Source organism: Centruroides vittatus, unplaced genomic scaffold, assembly GCF_030686945.1.
Source record: "Centruroides vittatus isolate TY-2023 unplaced genomic scaffold, ASM3068694v2 scaffold_1519, whole genome shotgun sequence".
Classification (NCBI taxonomy): domain Eukaryota; kingdom Metazoa; phylum Arthropoda; class Arachnida; order Scorpiones; family Buthidae; genus Centruroides; species Centruroides vittatus.
The window spans coordinates 585,501-599,820 of NW_027122682.1; the positions used below are offsets into that span (position 1 = coordinate 585,501).

A 14,320-nucleotide genomic window follows, 5' to 3' on the forward strand; every position below is an offset into this window, starting at 1 on the left:
AGTTAGACAGATGAAAATTGAAATCAGGTGTGGAACGCTGGGGGGGGGTCAGAGAACCCGATAAACTATATAACTTCTAGTCTGGACACACATGATTTAAATTAAAATATGATTAAAATTGCAGCCCAGCATTGTAATAATGTCACAATAAGTAATATGGATTTTTTTATTTATAAAAAAAAAGTCATAGAAAATCAATAGATTAACTAGATTATCCAACAGAATAATATATATTTATCATAAATTATTTTCTTTACATCTATTTCCAAATTCATTAAGCTTTAAAGTGAACTAATAATACTTAAGATATAAATATAATTAATTTATTACAGAGCTATGGAGTCAGAGTTTAATCAGTAAAAACAGACTGATTCCAACTCCTAATAAATTGTAATATATAATAAATATACATTAAAATTTCTTATTTCACACACAATAATTTGGTTAATCTATTTTATTCAAGCTATATATTCAAACAATAATCCTGAATAGAAAGAACTGGTACAGACAGATGTTCCTGATTTTCTTTTATAGTTTTGTTCTTTATATACCTTATTACTTTATAGAATTTACTAAAACTATAATATCGATGTTCTTATTTTATCAATTTTGTCTTTTCTTTAAGTGCTAAAGTCACCGAATAGGTCTTTTAATAAATAAAATTTAAAAAGTGGCATAGTTATAGCCTTTAGATTCAAACTTTAACAGTTACGGTTCTAAAAAGTAGTCTGATGATTCGTGTTGACGGTGATGTAATGCCTTGTATGTTGTGTGCTTTCGACTGATATGAAAAGTACATACAGTAATTAATATATTTATTATTTAGTTCCTGTATTGATATGTAATAAAGGAGTCAGAGTCAAAGCTTTTATGTACAAATATTGAAACCCCGATTTTTCATTAGATTCATTCGCAGAAAAACTAAAGTCGAAAATTTAAACTGGAAGGGATAACTTGTAATAAAATGAACACTATACACGGTTTTCCAGGAAAAAAGGAGATCACAGTAAGTTTTGAAGGTAAATTTTTAAAGCATTCCAATTTGGAACTTTGGAATTTGTAGTTTGAAACCTGAGGCAAATTTATAAAATTAACTGAAAATGTTTGTACCACAAACTACAACACATTTAACTGTGTTGTCATTTTTCCCTCTTGTTTTAAAATATCCTTTTAATGACAGAGCTAATAAAACCAAAATTTCTGCTAATTGTAGTATTATTTACTTCTCACGCTTAATGTTATTAGTCAGTTATTATAATCAGCAGGAACAAATCCCAAAGTGAGTTCAATAAGTGGATTCTACTGTATATCAATAATTAAAAATTTAAAAAATATAAAGTAACATTTATGTTAAAATACAGTATAAACGTAAACAAACACAAAGAAAAAATTTCTGTAATAAAAAATATAAATCTAGCATAAAAATTTATAAAAATATGAATCAAAATGTTAATTTCCTAGAAATTTTAGGAAGAGAATTCCTAATGTTAGTACGATGCTGTTTTATTTTGATGAACTCTGTGCTAACTATATAGAGGAAAAAATAAAGAATTTTACACTACTACTAACAGCTTAAATGTTAAAGCCAAAATTATAATTATAACTAGCATGTTTTCCATCCGTTAAGAATGATTATGATTACAATTATAAATAAAATAAAATCAAGTAAAGTGTGAATTTAAATTTATTTTTCCTCATAAAAAACTGATAGAGAATATAATTACAATTAAATTTCATTCTTTCTTTATAAATTTATTTTAAATTCTTCACAAAAAGAAATAGTTGATAAAATATGAAAACAGTAACAATACAAATTTGTATTTTTATTAAGTGTACCACTCAGAAATGAGTATTACACTACACCAACAAGAACAAACACAAGATAAGAAGTAAGAAAAACAAAAGAAAGTAAAATAATAAAGTACAAATAATACAATAAAGATAAAATAAAATGTACAATGCGCGTACGTAAATTGATAAAGATTAGGTAACAGCCAGAATTCACAATGGCTGCTAAATGCTTTTTCCTAAAAGTATCTTTAACAAAAGTGATGAAATATCCGTACAGTTCTTTGCATACAAGAGTATGGGCTGGACAAGGCCAACCAAACCCTAAAGAAACTTCCAGCTTTAGCCTGAAACATTCCATTTCTTAGATATGACAATCATAAATGATGTGCTCTACAGTTTTGGCTTTACCAGTTGTACAAGAGCAGAAGACACTGCGAGCCAAATTATGTGCTGCTAGATAACTGTTAATGTTTTCCATGACTGGTTAGGATTTGAGAAAAAGCAAAGGTGAAATTCTTAATAGATTCTTGAGGAAGTCATATACTGTAGTGTAGATTAATTACTTTCCAATAACAGTGGAGGATGAGATATACATTCCTTTTTAAAATGTTCACTGTCCTAAACAAATGTCCAACTTCAGCTTGGATAGCAACTGATACATTCATTCCAATGGCAAACATGCTTCATTTACATAATTTGTTTTGGTAAGATTGGTTCCAATTGGTTATAGTTTATCAATTTTCAAGGAAGAGAAAAGTACAAATTTTTAATGGAAAAAAAATAATAAACAAAATGTTGAAACCCATGTGATTTACACTTACTTCAGATACAAACTGAATTGATTTGGAAAAAAAAAATTGTTTACTCATCAAGACAAACCAGCAATCTTGCAAATATCAGGGAAGTATGCTGCTACCAAAACATGGGGTCTTGACCAAAAAACTGATAAAAATAAACTAAGTTTCATGAGGAATCTCACCATACACAGCCTCTTCAAGAATATAAAGGACCATCCAGAGAGCATAATCCCTCTACACAAGACTCAAGGAACATGCAACTAACAAAGAAAAAACAGCCTGTCACCATCCTGGAAACTTTTGCTATGTAAAGCAATATAGACATTTTCCTAGATGCTAAGCTATTAAAATCAGCAACACATTGAAACACCTCAAGAAATCAGAAATATACAAATCCAACCACAAGGACACTGAGTCTGTAACAAATGCCAGAAAGTTGTTATTCAAGATTTAGCAGAATAAATGAAACATGCAATTCCATAACATTGTAAATGCCTAAAAACAAATTTTTCAAGAGAATGAATTCTGTTAAGTTTGTATAATTGCCAATTTTATTGTAAAATTGAAATGAAGGAATTCATTTCAATCTTACAACAAAATAGTATTAAAAAAATCTCACTAAGTAACAAATTCTCTGGAATAACAAAATAATGTAAACATAAGCTGTAACATTTTAAGCACCAAAAGTCATGTGACTTGCGCTTCAGCTCTTAAAACGTTATGGCTTGCACATAAATTTAACTTAAAAATACAGCCACTTACAGCACCACTATTGCCACAATATTTTTTGCAGCAGAAAACATTGCATGTAGAATTCAATTCTTCAATAAAACATATTTACAGAAAAATGACATTTACAATGTTATGGCATTGCATGCTTCAAATATACCTTACCAATCACGTACACGTATGATGCATATATAACATAATCTGTATGTAATCGAATCAGATTTTATTCCATAATATTTAATTTACATGTTCTAAAATCTTAATGTTATTCAGAAATTTGAAGATTTTGTATACCTGAATATGACATTTAAAATGGTCAAAAACATTAGATTTTTGTCTTTCACTGGAATTTAAGGGTGGTATATGTATTTATTATAATTATCTTCCAGTTACTGGCTAATAGATGATTGACTTTTAATAATCATATTGAAAAGTTATTAAAGCTTTGGCTGTTAGATGAGTATTCTGTGGATGTAATGTTTCATCAAGGTCTGTACTTAGAACTTTTTTTTTATCCAAGTTTCAGTCTATCGTCGATTACAGACTTCCAGTATAGTCTTCAACCTCACAATCTTCTTTGAATAAGGTCATAACAGCCCTGAATGATGTTTATTACTTCTTAAAAAAGTTAAGTAACTATCTCATGGAATGGACACAATTAATATTACTTGAATTAAGTACAAGTAGTCATATTTATTTTGATAAAATTCTTTTTTTCAAAGTTTTAATGGATTTATTTCTTCTTATATTATATTATATACATGTACCCTTAAGAATTACGCATAACAATTCGCATTTATACCATACATATCCAATTGTTGGCTAAGTTTCGTACATAGATTTTTTTTTGGTATTATGCTCCCTTAAATGTTAGAGACATGAAGCATTCGTTATACGTCTCATTTAATACATTTAAACTCGTCTATAAGAGTTGTATGTATCATATTTTATAAATTTTTCTTTCTTTCTAAATAAATGTTTATTTTAGCTTGCAGATGTTAATTATTGTTTCTATGAAGCCAGCATCTCTATCCATTATTTAAAAAAATGGCTTTATTCTAAAATTAAAATAAATAAATAAATAATGCATTTTTATATTATACAATATACTCCAAATAATAATGCTAATTTGTAAATAAAAAAATAAATGTTTTACGGCCTTCAAAAATCTAAAATCTTTAATTTTCTAATTATACGACACAATTACTTAAACTAGAAATTAAAGATTAGCATTATTATTATTTGCAGTATATTGTATAATATAAAAATGCATTATTTATTTATTTATTTTAATTTTAGAATAAAGCCATTTTTTTTAAATAAAGGATAGAGATGCTGGCTTCATAGAAACAATAATTAACATCTGCAAGCTAAAATGAACATTTATTTATTTAGAAAGAAAAATTTATAAAATATGATACATACAACTCTTATAGAAGAGTTTAAATGTATTAAATGAGACGTATAACACATGCTTCATGTCTCTAACATTTAAGGGAGCATAATACCAAAAAGAATCTATGCACGACATTTAGCCAACAATTGGATATGTACGGTATAAATGTGAATTGTTATGAGTAATTCTCAAGGGTTCATGTATATAACATTATAAGGAGAAATAAATCTAATTATACAACACAATTACTTAAACTAGAAATTAAAATTTTAAAATTTGACATTTTTTTCTTTACTAGTGTCAGAATCCTTTTTCTCATTGTTATCCGGAAGGAAACATAAAAATGTTCTCAATTTTTTTATTTTTAGAAATCCAAAAAAGGAATTATAGAAATATATTGGATTACTTCTTATATTTTCAAATAATTTTCAAGAAAGGATTTCATAAAATGGAAAAATAAAGGGCTATAACCTCATAGCATGATGCCGAGTTATCATTATAAATAAATAAATATATACCAGACACGGGCAAACGCGGCTCTTGCTGAAAGTGTTAATTTCTGTTTTTATTATTATTTTTACAATTTTATTTTTATAATTTTGTGAAAATATGTTTATTAAAAAAATTCAATATTTGTTTTATTTTATATTTATATTATATAATAAAATTGCGCTCCTTACCATACTATCTGCCACGACAGTACAGAACTGCGGCTCCCGTGCATTTTGCAAAACCTACATTTCGGCTTCCACTGAACTCTTGCTTGCCCACCTGATATATACTTTTTTATCAATTTATAAAAGTATTCATGATGTATATATATATATATATATATGTACATCATGAATGTTTTTATAAATTGATAATTATATATGTTTATAAACAATCAAAAAGATAAAGCTTTCACACTTTCATAAATGTTAAAATTTTTCCTTTTATAATGTAATGCAATTAAACATAGCAGCAAATAAGGCCATAACACTTTTTCAATATAGTAGATCAAACAATAATTTTTTGATATTTAAAAAGATGAGAATAGCTTTTCATAAAGAAAATTGGTGCAAATGAATAAAAATCTGTATTTCTCTCAATTTTCAATTACTATATTTCTAAATAATGCTTAACATGTTAAACTGGGCGTTAGTACTGACACAGAGACAAAAAGTAATGTATTGATGAACACATTTGAATTAAACTCCAAGTATTTTTGACCGAAACATTACAACTTTTACAATATTACAAGGTAAAGTCGGACCGAGTATGTACGTACAATACAGAGAGATTACAAATATGTAGCCAATGTTCAGGAAAGGATAATCTTTAAGAAATAACTGCATTTTATAGATAAAAATTTCTTCCAAAAAAGTTTTCCTCGTCATCCTTAGTGGTCAATAAATATAGCACATTATTCTAAATAGGTATGTAGTGTTCTTCAATTGCAAGTTTAGCAAGTTCAGTTACAGGTCTGTCTTAACTGATGGATCTTATTATATGCTCTATCGAGTGGATTTCAAGCATTCTAATTGTGGCTCTCACATAGATTGCTATTTGATTATCTGATCGATATCTTAGAGTAACTGCACAGATTCTAGATTTTTTCACATGTAAGAAGGCAACTGCTATCATTGGAGAGAATACATCATAATGAAAGTGCTAGAGATATGGGTAAAAAGTAATTGAATGAGGAGAATAATTTGGCAATTTTTAAAGTGATATTCCTAATAAATGTTATGGATATCATGGTGAACAGTTTCTTGGAAATAATATGTAATGTCGATATTGGTAAGAGAGAATTAAACATTTTCATACAAATTCAAACTTATTGCAAGAATATCTGACTGAGACAAAGCACACTTTATAATGGTGAATTCATTATTAAGAGTTACAACAGAGTTCCTGAAGCTATAAGCTCTATGGATGTGTGAACTAATGGTCTAATTTTTGTACCTATAGAGAAGAATGACTTGAATGGAAAAAAAAAATGTAATTCAAGCTTGTGGTTAATATTAAAATGAAACAAGTCATGACCCTTTTAATTAGAATATCAAAGAAAGCAATCAGGTTATTGGATTACTCAGTTTCAAAAGTAAACTTTATGATTGCAAATATATTATTTAAGATGTGGAATAAAAGGAATTTCTTTTGAATATCTTACCAGGCTAGGAATACATTGTCTACATATCTAAGATATAGTAGTGTAAGCCAAACAACTATAGATTAAATCAGGTTTTGAAATGTTTCTATATAGTGTAGTACTGGATATAAAATGGTAAGTAGAAATCTAAAAACAAAATTCTCAATTTTTCACATAATGATTTCAGCTAAAAATGCAGATAGAGATGACTTCCATAGAGATCTATCTGCACTGTAAGTATAAAGAAATAAAAATAATTTATAATAAAAGCAATAAAAACAATACAAAGTGGTCCCAATTAATAAGCAACATATTAGCTAACATAGTAACATGGAAATTTGGGAAAGAAGAGTATAGAGAAATCACATCTATTTTATAGAATTAAGATCTATACATCTCCCACTCACTCTCCTACTGACTGCGAGCTGCCTTGATCTTGGAGTATCAGAGTGGATGCATTGAGAGACAGTAGTTTTTTGATCTTTGATAAGATTAAACTTCTGATATAATTCGTGGAATAGATCCCAAGCCTTGCTCGGATTAATTTCTAGTCTGTGTTTTATCTCCATTTTTAAATTTCTGCCTACATCCAGAGCAGATGAAGCAGGTAAGTGCATTACGAGTGTTTCTCTAACTCTACCATAATAGTGTCGATTTAATCACTTTATTTTCCTTCTTTCTAGTTATTATTTTCTTCTTACTAATCACTAATTTATCTTCCTATCTTAATCGCTATTTTTTCTTCTTCTCAGTCTACCTAGTGAGTGTAGTTTAAGTGTTTCTAAATCTACCCGATTCTTATCGATTTAATCGCTTTATTTTCCCTACGAGCGATGTAGGTAGACAATAGTGATTAAATAATGACTAATAGGGAAAATAAAGCGATTAAATTGATAAGAATCGGGCAGATTTAGAAACAATTAAATGGTTAAATTTTAGCAGTTTATTGATGAATATTTATCTTAAAGTAGATATTTTGCACTCCTAAAAAATTTTTTTTTAAATGTGAAATGGAATTAAGAATGCTTTCTTACAAATTAAGAATTGTATGAAACTTTATGCAATTGATTTTATGCAAAGCCATAATTCTGCACAAACTACAAACAAAATGATCATATGCCCTCTTTGAGGATGAAGAACAATTCATATTTTAACTTGGATTACAGATATGGTCTAAAAAGTCCAAAAACACTTCTAAAACAATTAATATTTTCATTTCTTTACTTTAGCAATCATTTTTAAGACTTTTGAATAAGGTAACAAATTTTACATAAGTAACCTATTAACAAATGATCTCCCAGATTATTTATCGGGCCGATATTAAAGCTAATTTATAATATATACAGTGGAACCCCATTTACCTGTATTATAAAACAATCTTTATCTCAGAAACATGGAAAATAGATATATGGAACCTATAAATGCAAAAAAATCAAAAAACTCCAAAGTACATTCTTGTCTGAGTGTAATGTTGTAGCTTGCAAGAATAAACTTGTTTTCTATGATTTTTCTATAAATCAGCATACGATGTTCATTGTTATGCACTCCATGGGAGCGTTCTTTGTATTAAGTTAATATCGTGTTGAATCTTTTCTAATCTTCTAAGATTTTTAATTATAAAAAAAACTGCTACTTTCCTGTTGAATAAAAATACTGTTTCTCACAGTAGTCAATGTGTTAAGTTTATCATTTGTGACCTCGCAGGTTATTATTCACCCAACACCCACAGCTACTATTGTACTATTGTTTTGCTGAGTTTTAATCACCTTCAATCTTTTGTGAAGTAAAGTAAACACTGTGAAAATAATATCTAAAAGAGAGAATATGGTTGTTACAATGGAGAAAAAATTAGAAATGTGAAATAAAATGTATATAAACTGTGTTGTTTATTTTTTAACAAATGTAAATACTGTCAGCCAATTTTAAGAAACTATTTGTTTTTAATTGCAGTGTTGTCACCAGAGGATGTTTTAGCCAATTTACATTTTTGCAGAGACATAGCCTCCAATAAAACATCATCTCTGTAGGTGAGAATTGTGTGTCATTGATGATTGAGAGGACATTTTTATATTTTTTACAAATGTAAATATTCGCCAGCCAATTTTAATAAACCATGTTATTTATGTCATTAATAAATTTCCTGGATTATTCAGATTTTCAGTCATCTGGATTGGGTCCGATCCCATTTGAGCTTGATAAACATGGTTCCGCTGTATTAATAACTACTTAAAGCATAATAAATAATCTGGTAGATTGTTTGGAAATATTAGTCTTTCGAATTAATGTACACATTGTTAAGTATTACACAGTTCTTTGATAAAACATCACCATTTACTATAATTGCTGTAAAATTGCAATGTTACTAATAAAATCAAAAACTAATGGCACAACAGAACACGAAAAGCATTAAATAATCAGAAAACATCTTAATTTAACCTATGAACAATTACATAATAGAATTTCAGATTAAATGATAAATCAAACTGATATTTTATATTAATTTTTAAGCTAATTATACAAAAACAGCAAATAAAATAATCAATAAATTTCCAATTTCATAAACTACATAAACTCAAAACTCTGCTTTATTGGGACTCATTTACATCATTAGCACTTCAAGTATTTTCAGGCAATCAAGCCCATCAACAAGAGAAACAACGGTGAACTAGCTTGACTGCAAAGTCCACATACATCTAGATGTCAGTCTACAGTTATAATTGACTTTACAGTCAAGCTAGATAACTGTTGTTTCTCTTGATGAAGGGCTTAATTATCCCAAAGTATTTGAGAAAGTGCTACTTCAATTAGCAAAATTCAAATAAAGCAGGCCTGGCCAACTGAAATTGTTTCATGGGCCACTTTGATCACGCATAACATTACGGTGGGCCACAATTTAGGCAAACATGCTTTTAAAAAAGTAAAACATATACAAAATCAATAAGATTTTATTGTTATACCAAGAGTTCGTACTCATACTTGTGCATTATAACAATGACACATGCAAATTTTCATTTATTTAATTGTTTTGGTATACACATATCGGAAAACAAAAGTTCTAATAGATATATAATATCACTTAGAGGGCCACACAATTTAACATGACGGGCCGCAGGTTGGCCAGGCCTGAAATAAAGCGTAGCTTTGAGTTTATAATTCAGAAACAAAAATATCCCGAAAATAAATTAATGGGATATTTTTCACAATTTGATCTATTTGAATAACTATTAATCTATTATAAAACTACTAATAAATTTAAAGAAAACAAAATCAAAAATGCCACGTTTTAATTGTTAAAAACTAAAATTTGCAATATGCAACAGTTTTTATTAAAAATAGAAACATTTAATTACTAAAAAAATTACATTAATCCTTAAATTTGTTTGGTTTCTTTCTTTCTGTATAAAATAATTTATTTTATATTATATAAAAATGCACAACTATATCTTTAAATAATAAAATATTTTAATTATCATCATAATTTAACTAGGAAAAAAAAAACCTTACAAAAAATTAATTTTATTCATAACTGACACATTTGACATTATTATAGTTAAAAATTTTATTATAAACTAAACATTTACCGTCCACGTACCATTTTCTTCGAAACTAAGTACATATTGATCTTTCTATCATCAGTAAGCATCATAACGTAAGTAAATATTACATCGACATAACGTTTATTTCCAGTTTAAATGCAATTTATAAGCATTAATGACCAAACAGAATTCCCATTTACCGCTTAATTTTTACTAATAATATTAAATAAGTAATTATTGCGGTAGAAAAGAAAAAAGGTTTAATTTAAAAAACAAGTCAAACTAAACCAATTTCCAGCACAAAAATTATGAGAAAGCGAACGTTTAAAGTATTCATCAAACAAATTACGTACAGAAATATATCTTTAAACATTTTTTAAAATTTATTGCAAAATACATTCAATGACAAAGGGGGGGAGAAAAAAACCACACTTCTTCAAGGAATCAAAGTTAAAAATATAAAAATAATGTCAATGTTCATTGATAACAATCAAAAGACCTTTAAATACATAAAAAAATACATAAAAAACAAATTACTTTTAGGCACAGTACGTACATTTATTATTATACACGTACCGGTACATACATAAGAACACGTTATGTGCATACGTACTGTACAGTACATATGAATATTATGTATGTATGCACATACATAAATGTTCTTAGGTATGTAATAAATGTATTTACAGTACATGGTCTTTATGTATGTACTGTACCTAAAAGTAATTTCTTAAATGTATTTATGTACCTGCATACATACATAAAGTTACTTTTAGGTGATTTGTATGCACGTAAACATATAAATAAATGAGCTTTATTTTAAAAAAAAAATTACCAAATTTTCATATAAATCTTTATTTTATACATTTTTGATTCGCTAATTGTAATTTATAAAGCTCTTCTGTATTCATTTGCGTTATATTTATGTTGATAACTGATCAATAAAAGATCAGACCGATAAAAGAAAAAAAAAATACCGTGTATCAATTAAGTTCACCATCAAAACATAAAATGCATATAAATAAATCGTCGTTTAGTTAATGGTTTCTACTTCCGATCGATTATTATGATACGAAGTTAACTTTCCATACTTACCTTTTGAATAAATAAACGTAAGAGATTTTATCCATTCGTTTACTATTAGAGCAATTACGAAGCAACATTAGACCCGAAATTTCCCAAATGCCGAATGTATACAGATCGCAGCATACTCTGGTGTCGAAAATATAAATATGAATTTTTTTTTAAGGGCGGAAAATATTAACTTTTTTAACAATAAAAGGCCGGAGAGTAAGAAAAAATAATAATAAGTCAATTATAGGACTATATGGGAGTCTATTAGTACCCACAGGGCAGGTTGGACCAGGCCCGTAATGGGGGAAGCCGGATGGTGAATGGTGATAAACTGGGTCCGACGTTTTCGAGACATATCGCTTATGAAAAGTCTGAAGTTCGAAACGCACTAAGCAATTTTTGCAAGGTTTAAAGGCAATTAATGCTAAGGCCTCTAACGACTGTAACCTCGCCCATCATTGACAAACGGGCCGAGCGGTCAAGGCAGCCTGCCGCTCTGGGAATCCGGGATCGAACACAGACGGGTCGACAAATCCACAGGAATTTTTCCGAGGATGATCCGACTGGATTTTTCAGCTCCTGTCCCCATTGTGGGCCTGGCCGAACCCATAATGGGCTTGCTGAAAAAAGTCCTCTTAGTAACCACAGGGTAAAAAATGTAAAAAAAAAATCTTATATATCTACGTAGAATTTTAGATTCATATTCTATATCATTACTATTTTACTTAAATAAGAAAACGGTTTCTAATTTTCATTGCTAAGAAACTTTTTAAATATATTAATTAAATAGTAAACTTAATTAAAGTAGTTGTTTGAAAATTCATTAAAAACCCCTTCGGCCGTCAATTTAGTGTTTTACTATCTTTAAATTGACGTTTCCGCTTTCCGCGATGATGACTCAGAGGTTGGATTTGTAGGAAGCAGTGTATTTGGTATTTTATTTTGTTGAGTCATATTGAATGAGAGGTGTCCGATATAAGTGCATGGATGTGATGATTTAGTAATGTTTAAACAGTGTATAGCTTCGTGTAGAATAATGTTATATCTGTGCACGTTCAATTCCTAAAAGATACAAGATACAAATTGTTAGCGGGATATTCAGAAGGCAAGCGTGTGTCACGGACACATCTGAACATTTTTTTTTTATTTTTTGTTAACTCTTTTCCTCCTGCATGGACTAAGAGGGCCTCTTTTAGCAAGCCCATTATGGATTCGGCCAGGGCCATAATGAGCAGCCGGGTGGTGAGAAATGGAGCCCGACATCTCCTGTCGGACCACCACCGAAAAATTTCCAGGAATTTTTCGTATTCGATCCCGGGTCCCCAAAAGTGGCAGGCCTTGACCTTGACCGCTCGGCCATCCGCCCGTCAAGAACATTGGTTTGGCTGGGTATATTCGGGTCTTTCTCCTCTAGTGACTATGCTATAGACCAAACATCCCGCTAGCAAATCTATTGAAATCTTACCTAGATTAATTTCCACGTTCTGAATCGAACGTTTTGCTCAACAGAATACGAAATATAATTCAATAATCGTGTTTTTCGTTGCATCGTATTGAGTCTTAAAACTTTTTACAATTTTTCGTTATTTTTGTATTTAAAGTAATATATATAATACACAATATAAGATTAAATTATAATCTAAAATATTAGAAAAATTTATTAATTAAAATACGAATGACGCTATTAGTTTAATCTCGTTAGCAAGAAGAAGCCATTTGTAATGTCATCGCTTTTAAAATTCACGATAGGAAATTTTTTTAAAACTCTTTCCGCCCTGTGGGCACTAAGATGGCCTCTAATAGCAAGCCCATTTTGGGTTCGGCTAGGTTTAAGGTGGGGCAGCCTGGTGGTGAGGGATGGGGCCGACATATCCGAACAGACCACCTTCCGAAAAATTCCCGGGGATTTATCGACCTGTCGGGATTCGAACCCGGGTCCCACAGAGCAGTAAGCTACCATCTTGACCGCCCGGCCATCCGGCCACCATAGGGAATTCCACGATAAAGACAAACCACAAAAACGGAAAGTCATAACAACATACTGTAACTCTGGCCAGATGGTCGAGCGGTTAAGGTGGCAGGCTACCACTCTGGGAACCCGGAATTGAATTCGACCGCACCCGAGTTTTTCGGGTGCGGTCCGTCCAGATATGTCGGGCGCCGTCCCTCAGTATGCGACCGCCTCATCGTGAGCCAGACCGAACCCATAATAGGCTTGCTTAAAACGGCACTCTTAGTGCAAAAGGGTTTTTTTTTGTTTTTCCGCTCTGTTGGGCGCTAAGAAGGCCTCTTATAGCAAGTCCGTTATGGGTTCAACCAGGACCACAATAGGGCGGCCTAGTCGAGAGGCACGGGAACCGACATATCCAGTCGGACCACCTCCTGAAAAATTCCTGAGGATTTTTCGACCCGTCCGAATTCGATTCCAATTTCCTAGAGCGGTAGGCTGCCACCTTGACCGCTCGGTCATCCGGCCAAAGAGTGACAAGTGTTTAAAAAAAAATTAAAGGCCAGAGGTATCAGCTAGCAAAATTAGCCTCCACGCCCCCACCCCCTCTCAACAACGATTGTCTAAATGCTGTCCCGAATGGATTTAATTTTTTTGAATCTCCGCCACGTAGGCTTATAAGACGGCATTTTTTCGCTTCTTCAGAAAACAGTTAAAAAAAAGAAAAAAAGCAATTTATTTGATAAATTTTTTAAGTAAATAATTTCGTTTACTTTTTTATTTATTTAATACAAAACTATTACTTCTTTTTCTTATAAAGTTATTTTAAAAGTTTTATTTCACACATATTAAAAATGTTAAAAATTATTATTATCATCATCATCATCGTTATTATTACTGGAAGTTTCCATTTAG

The 14,320-nt window shown here is 30.0% G+C and overlaps 1 protein-coding gene across 4 annotated transcripts in view; it reads right to left on the minus strand.

Moving 5' to 3' along the window:
* The window catches only part of Usp20-33 (Ubiquitin specific protease 20/33), a 69,354-nt gene extending 57,764 nt beyond the window's left edge, over positions 1-11,590 (minus strand). For all 4 annotated transcript variants that reach the window (XM_067285105.1, XM_067285103.1, XM_067285104.1 and 1 more), the window contains exon 1: positions 11,479-11,590. The gene's annotated coding sequence lies outside the window, so the exon portion shown is untranslated. The remainder of the gene's footprint in view (positions 1-11,478) is intronic.
* Positions 11,591-14,320: the final 2,730 nt, after the last annotated feature.